This window comes from Nilaparvata lugens, chromosome 8 (genome assembly GCF_014356525.2).
Source record: "Nilaparvata lugens isolate BPH chromosome 8, ASM1435652v1, whole genome shotgun sequence".
In the NCBI taxonomy this organism is placed as follows: Eukaryota; Metazoa; Arthropoda; class Insecta; order Hemiptera; family Delphacidae; genus Nilaparvata; species Nilaparvata lugens.
This window is the reverse complement of record NC_052511.1, coordinates 35198479-35207298: the sequence shown is the minus strand read 5'-3', so window position 1 is coordinate 35207298 and position 8820 is coordinate 35198479.

Here is an 8820-nt window from a genome sequence, read left to right as displayed (position 1 = left end):
TTGTCTACTTTTGTACAGTCAGTGTCAAAAGTAAAAATAAAATATTCTGGCAAACTGACAACATTGCAAAGCGATGAGAGATAGCGCTATCTGTTTTGTTGTGTGATAGAAAAGGACAGCAACAGTATTGTCAATCGTACACTGCCATTCTAACGTGGACCTCACTATAGTATAGTACAAGTATAGTGAGATCCACGTTATGATGGCAGTGGAGTAAGATAGGAGACCTAAAGATGGTAGCTGATACAGGTTTATCAATGTAATATTAAAATAATAAATTATATTCTTCAATAATTTCATAATGGATCTTCATAATTGAGAAGAAATATTTTGTTGATTAATTATTAAATCTACATTGTTAAAATACGATCTGGCAACAGAGAAAAGCGAGAAAGAGATAGCGCTATCCACTTTGTTGAATGCTAATCAAACACTGCAATTATAACGTGGAACTCACTATAGTTGATATCATAGTTTGTGGTTATAGTAGAAGTTGTTGTTGAAGTATAGAGATGGTGGAATAACAGAGATTCAATTCAAACTGTCAGCATTGCTTTGAAATCTATACTTCTCAATTAACCCTAGAAAAACAACAAAAAAAAAACAAGGGCCAAGTCCCAGACCAGTATAAATTATCTTATATGTTGTTACCTTGAATGCAGTGTCTGTGTAAATCTGATTTTTTTGTAATCTGGTATTTTTTAAGCAAATCTGACAGTAAGGCCCGGTTGCACAAAAGCCGGTTTAATTTTAACCGTGATTAATTCCAACGAAAACCAATCAGAAAAGGCTTTTTTGGAAAGAGGGCTTCTCTGATTGGTTCTTGTGGAATTGACCACGATTAAAATTTGACCGGCTTTTGTGCAATCGACACTAAGAATTGAATCTAGAATCTAGTAGTAGCTTGAAGTTTTGTTTAGGGCTGGATTAACAATGACCAATTCCTAATAAAAATCTTATGTTTTTCTTCTTTTCCGAAACGAAGATATTGGAGACTCTTAATGAATTCAAATAGTAAATAATAAACTCACCTATTTAGATTCATGACCCAGAAAATAGCTGTGAACCAATTGGGATAGAGTGGGCGGAGTTGAACTCTTGTATTTGAACTTGAGACCCAGCAAACGCTGCCACCTATTGGCAGAGTCTAGAATTATAAACATTTCAAGCTGTCGACCAATCAGGAGACAGTAGGCGGAGTTGGAAATATATGACCCAACTCCTGCTGTTGTCTTCTGGCGGCATTCCAAGTTAGATTAGGAACTGTTGTCCAATCAGGAGAGAGTCGAGAGTGAATCATCCATCCAACAAGTGCTGCCACCTACGGTCAGAATTCTGTGATAGATAGGCTATACTACTCCTTACTAAGGCCACAGCAGAACAAGGAAACATGTGCTCTCTCTCCTCCGTGCTAAGACCCAGTAGAATATGATTAAGAAGTATTGTTAATAGAGTTCATAGAGTAATCAGAATGTAACTGGTAACTTGAAGTAGTTTTCGTGATAGAGCTTGGATTTTTCCTGATTCGGAATTTTTCAACATTATATTGTACAGTACCAGAGATAAGGGAAGATCTAGATTCCCTGAGAAGTTTTAAGGGAGATAAGGGAAGTATGTGTGTCTGTATACACGATATCTCATCTCCCAATTAACGGAATGACTTGAAATTTGGAACTTCAAGTCCTTGCAATATATGGATTCGACACGAACAATTTCGATAAATGCAATTCAAGATGGCGGCTGAAAGGGCGAAAATGTTGTCGAAAACAGGGTTTTTCGCGATTTTCTCGAAAACGGTTCCAACGATTTTGATCAAATTCTCACCTAGAATAGTCATTGATAAGCTATATCAACTGCCACAAGTCCCATATCTGTAAAAATTCCAGGAGCTCCACCTCAATTATGCAAAGTTTCATTTTAGAATACCAATTATCAGGCTTCAGATACAATTTAAACAAAACATTTCAAGTGGAAAAGATTGAGCATGAAAATCTCTACAATTAATGTCTCGTAACATTTTCACCTAAAATTGAAAATAAGCTCGGAATTCGAGGAAATGTGATTATTCAATTGCAAACTGTTGATTCTATTAAATCATTTACTATGAAGAGATAATAGACCTCGTGTGTCTCCAGCGTTATTGTCCTGTCACTAGCTGGCTCTGATCTTTCAATAGTAGGCTTGAGATGCGCGTGGAAACTAACGTCAAGTGATCAATTTTCATAACGGCAAGGAAAGTTGTGTGAGTGCGCCACACCAGATTTTCATTAGAATAACAATTACTGAATAGAAAAACATAACAATTATTAATATTTTTTTTGAAGAAACTATGCGTTTCTATTACTTATTATTTTTGTTGTTTGTCATCAGCCTAGAAGTAGCCTACCTATCTTGAATCTTCAGAATTATTTTCCTTGTATATAGCCTATCGTTATTATTGTTTTCATCATTCTTGTTAAATTGACATAATATTCTCAATTCTTTTGAATCTACAAAGTAGCAATATTATAAATCACTAGTAAATTCGTATAGCTTCTGTTGGTGGGCAGTCCCTTGCAGAAAGGTCCCACCTCGCCTGAGTTTATAATTTAAGCCGTCAATGGGCCTTACGACTATCATACTTCAGCAGGGACCGACAGTTCAATCACTAAACTCAAAGAAGTGAGACAAGAACGTTCATCTCAAAATATGTGCCCTAGTTGAAAAATGATGAGATTAGTAAAGTTACATTGTATTGTATCCAGATTTTTTTGAATTTGAAATTCGATCAGAAGGTGCTTCATGTCATCCATCATACGCTTTTGACAGCAGAATACTAGTCCAGGCGCAAATGTCATTCCGTGGTCATTTTTGGGTAACAGCCGTGGAAGATGTCTCAATTTCTTCGTTAAGTCTAGCATAATAAGGATCGTGATGATGATAAGTCGAAATCACAGGCAAACACCTTGGAAACAAGATGGCCGCCAAAATTTTCAGGGTTTTGCTATATTGCTTTCATTTCAATAACCGTTTTAAAATATTCAACCGTTTTTCCAGACGAAAATATTTTTAAAATCTTTCTCTACAATTTTTGTTCATAAAATTTTCCTCTGAAACGCATATTTTCTAGTTATAACCTTCAAAAGCCCAAAAACGATTTTTCCAATTTTTTTCAAATTTCATTCCATTAAAACTTTTTTCGTGCAAGAGATACAGAGAAATTTTACGTCCATAAAATTTAGAGCGTTTTTTCAACTTTGGAACTATATATCTTCATGCGCTGTATGTCAAGAAATGAGTTCTCCAGCGCCCTCCAAAGCAAACCCTGCACGGTTTCTGGTGCGTTTCTTCATATGCATGAGATAACAATCTAGAAATTTAAAATCGATTTTTTCATGTTACTCTGAAAATTTTGGCGGTCATCTTGTTTCCGAGGTGTTTGCCTGTGATTTCGACTTATCATCATCACGATCCTCATTATGCTAGACCTAACGAAGAAATTGAGACATCTTCCACGGCTGTTAGGTACCCAAAAATGACCACGTGTCACAAAAAAGTGCCTTATTCATGACATTTGCGCCCGGACTATACGTGGATCAAGCAGTTGTTCCTAAAATTCCTTCCAAGTTTATAAATTAATGGTAACTTCAATATTGACGTTCATATTTATATCATTCAATAAATAAGGTAGCAATTTGGTTTGATCAGCTTATAATATTCAAGCTTTCGTTTCGGTGAATTCGGTCCATGAAGTATCTTCTACGATTACAAATTGCCCCTTAGTCTGTTGATACTTATCTCTGGGGCAAGTCGATCACCAGTGTCTTATCTCTGCGTTAGAGAAAGCAATTTGACCAACTGTTCGATCCCAACTTGATCCATCACAAGTCAAATCGATGGATAATTTGACTCATCAAGCGAGCCGAGCGTTCTTATCCTCTTGATCTTTTAGATGGCAAATAGAGGATCTCTTACCGACTCAGTCTCTCTCACTCTCTCTCTTTTCTCTCTCGTTCTATCACTCTCTCACCGATCTCTTGCCGGCTGGGAGAGGAGTGTTTGAGGGATGAAGTGGATTTTGCAATTTGGTGGAGAGTAAAGCTCTAGATGGCTAAATTGCTGAGTGAGAGAGATGGTGATTAAGTTGAGATCCATTACTTTGTTGAAAATTAGTAGTTTGAAGTAGAGGCTACAAAATGGAATATTATTATGTGTTCGAAAAATAGTGTTCTTGATTGTTTATTCGAAATAATGAAGTTTTGAGTAGGGTTTTAGAAATTCACTATTCTGTGATTCAATATATGGTGAGGTCCACATTATAATAGCAGTGGAGAAAGATAGGAGAACAACGTTGCCGATCATCTGTCTTGTCAATGCCTCCTATAGACAGTAGCTGATATTTTTATTGATGTAATATTCATTGTTCATTCTCGTTTAAAATAATCAATTATATTTTATTAAGCAAAATATTATATTTTTCAATAATTTCATAATGAATTTTCATGATAAAGATGAAATATTTTGTTACTTAATAATTAATTCTACATTGTTAAAAGACGATCTGGCAACAGAGAAAATCGAGAAAGAGATAGCACTATCCGCTTTGTTGAATGATAGACAAGGATAGCAGTAGCAATAGTAATAGTAGAACCATTGCTAATCAAACACTTCCATTATAACGTGGACCTCACTATAGAAATAGGATTCTTGATTGCTTCTTATAATAGGTTTTTGAAATTATTGACTTCGAGCTTCTTAGCATTTTATTGTAATGAAAGAATGAATTAATAAGATTATGTTCAATGGTACCCTTATGGATTTGATGGTTCCTCCTACGTACGTCTATTAAATCCATTCGCAATGGAACGCTGATAAATTATGTCATTGAACTGTTAACCGCTTAATCACGGTTAAATTTAATTTACGTACGTGCAATCGGCGGTATTTATATCGTACTTCATTGCTATTTATTGGTAAGTAGCCTACATTTTGTGATGAGATCTCTCGAACAGTTAATTTACTTTTTCTATACCATTTTTATTTACGGGAACTCAATTGACCCTTGTGTTTGAACCAATCCATATAATCATAGTTGTTCCACAGATTACAAATACAGCATCATATTTATGAATACAGCATTATAAATACAGCATTATATTAATTGTATTCTGTGGTTGTTCTGTAACAACTCTTTAAATCTCTCCAACATAAGTTTGTGACCTTAGATGAGAAATCACAAGTTCCATACCGCTGGCAACTCAATAGTCTCCAGTATGTGCAATCACATGAAATCACACAAGTATCATATCACCGGCAACTAAATAATCTCCCACATGTGTATCCCTGCATAAGATAACACAGGCTTCTTATCACCGGCAACTTAATAATTTCTCTAATGTGTACTTCTGCATAGGATAACACAGGCTTCATTCCACCGGCAACTAAATAATCACCCACATGTGTATCCCTGCATAAGATAACACAGGCTTCTTATCACCGGCAACTTAATAATTTCTCTAATGTGTACTTCTGCATAGGATAACACAGGCTTCATTCCACCGGCAACTAAATAATCACCCACATGTGCACCCCTTCATAGAATCACACAGGTTTCATATCACCGGCAACTAAATAATCTTCCACATGTGTACCCCTGCATAGGATAACACAGGCTTCATATCACCGGCACCTAAATAGTCTCCCACATGTGCAACCCTACATGAAATCACACAAGTTTCATATCACCGGCAACTAAATAATCATCCTCATATACACCCCTCCACAAAATCACACAGGTTTCATATCACCGGCAACTAAATAATCTCCCCAATATGCACCGCTACATGGAACCACACAAGTTTCATATCACCGGCAACTGTATAATCTCCCAAATGTGCACCCCTCAACAAAATCACACAAGCTTCATATCACCGGCAACTAGATAGTCTCCCTCATGTGCGTGCTCCCCTTCATAGAATCACAAAAGTTTCCTTTCGACGGCAACTAAATGATCTCCGTAATGTGCACCCCTTCATGAAATCACACAGGTTTCATATCACCGGCAACTAGATAATCTCCCACATGTGCACCCCTTCATACAATCACACAGGTTTCATTTCGCCAGCAACTCAATCTCTCCGAGTGTGTGCGCAGTTGGAAGGGTGACCACGCAGGCGCATTACAACTGTGAAAATCGTCAGTCGCCAGTCCAACACACTTGTAACAAATTGATTTTCCCAGCACGTTACTTCACACAGCAGAGATAACTGTAGCCAAATCATTCTCTCTTTCTCTCACACACTCTCTCTCTCTCCCTCACGCTCTCTCTATATCTGTCAGTCTCTCTCTCTCTCCCTCGCGCTCTCTCTATATCTGTCAGTCTCTCTATCACTCGCTCTCTTTCTGTCAGTTTCTCTCTCTCTATCCCTCTTTCAATCTCTCTGTCTCTTTCGAGTGCTCACAGCTGTGTCCGAATTATTGGCCCACCGCAGTGGGGGAATTTTAGAAGCATGAGGAGACTTTATAGACTCGAACTTGCGTGAGGACCTTCGGTAATATAATCAAATGCGAAAACCTCAATACTAACTGGGTTAAAATTGGATTACCTTGAACCTGTGTGATTGAGGGGGGTGTAGGAGGGGAGGAATATGCAGGTCGATTGATTCGACACAATTGAGGGGGTGTCAATTAATTATTATGAGAGCTAATTAAGATATCAAACTCTGTTAGCGTACCGTACTCTGATGTATTAGGTAAATTGGATGGTTGGTTTTGTTTATGATTTTTTGTAGCAATTGATAGTGATATCAACTTTAAAATGTCGGCATTTATTGAATAGGGAGTGTTAGGGGTGTTTATGGGGAGCTCTGACAGTTGAAAGTTGATCTCACTGTAGATGTTATTAATTGGATTGAATTTTACTTTCCTTGCCCTATTACCATAGGTAAGGAAAGTATTGCTTTCCGAAAAAAATTAAGGTACCCCAATTTCTAAATTTCTATACGTTTCAAGGTCCCCTGAGTCCGAAAAAGTGGTTTTTGGGTATTGGTCTGTATGTGTGTGTGTGTGTTTGTGTGTGTGTGTATGAGTGTATGTGCGTCTGTGTACACGATATCTCATCTCCCAATTAACGGAATGACTTGGAATTTGGAACTTGAGGTCCTTACGATATAAGTATCCGACACGAACAATTTCGATCTGATGCAATTCAAAATGGCGGCTAAAATGGCGAAAATGTTGTCAAAAACAGGGTTTTTTGCAATTTTCTCGAAAACGGCTCCAAAGATTTTGATCGAATTCATACCTAAAATAGTCATCGATAAGCTCTATCAACTGCCACAAGTCCCATATCTGTAAAAATTTCAGGAGCTTCGCCCCATCAATGCAGATAGATTCCCAATTATCAGGCTTCAGATACAATTGAAACGAAAAAAATCAAGTGGAGTAGATTGAGCATGAAAATCTGTACAATTAATGTTCAGTAACATTTTCACCTAAAATTGAAAATATGCTTTAAATTCGAGAAAATGTGACTATTCAATTGCAAATTATTGTTGATTCTATTAAATCATTCACTATGAAGAGATAGCAGACCTCATGTGTGTCTCCAGCGTTATTGCCCTGTCACCAGCTGGCTCAAATATTTGAATAGTAGACTTGAGATGCGCGGGAACACTAGCGTCAGGTGATCAATTTTCATAACGGCAAGGAAAGTTGTGTGAGTGCGCCACACCAGATTTTTTCATACAAGTTGATTACAATGATCATCTGAATGAAATTTCGAGAATAAATAATTATAATACGTTCCGAGTAATTGTGACGGTGACTTTGTTATCCATACTGAATGAGAAAAACTAAAAGATTTTGTCAAACCACAGGTTCATTAAAAATCAAGATACCGGCTCTGTGGTTTCACAATATCTATAATATTTTTATTCAGGATAATATTATGATATACATATAGTTTTTATTTGGATTACGGCAGATAGTGGAACATTGTAAGGAAACAGTTTGATTTTGTTGTTCAAATAATGTACCAGTTGAAAGAAGTTATGACTTCAATTGCAACTCTCCATACCAGTAAATTACAAACATCTATTCATCCACTTAATTTATTGACAATTGTCATGATACAATATTATCAAATGATTCAATATTATCTGATACTGAATCAAAATGCAAACCAAAGTTCTACCAATGATATTCCAATGGTGAGAGTCAAAGTGAATTAATTTGATATTTTGTTGCTTCAAGGATAATTTTTTCTATATCAGTTCTCACACTATAAAGAGAGTCCTATAGAACATTTAGGGCCGATTTCCGAGCTCGGGATTTTAGTTCTAGACTTTAAACAGCTGGAGTTAGAAAATTTGCTTTCCGAAACGGGGCGTAGTCGTAGTCATAGTCAAAGTCACGTTTGAATTAAATTTCGAAAAACTAGAAAATTGAACACAAAATAAAATAAAGAGAAAATACTGTAAAGTTTCAGCTTTTTTGAATTATTTAGAAATGTTTGATTCCGTCAAAGAAAAACGTTTCCAATTATAGAAATGAGAAAATAAATACTGCGACTACCTACGACCCGTTTTGGAAAGCTAATTTACTGACTCCAGCTGTTTAAAGTCTAGAACTTAGCCAAAATCCTGAGCTCGGAAACCGGCCCTAAATTGTAAAGGTTATATAGAACACATTACTGATGCAATTAATTTTGAGAAAAAAATCGTTGATTGGATAAAAAAATCACGTGCTAGTTTTATTATGTAACTATCTTAAGTTGAACTAAAATTGTTGGAATTGACATTTTTGTTTATCTTTCTCGTGTTATGACATGTGACTTATCAA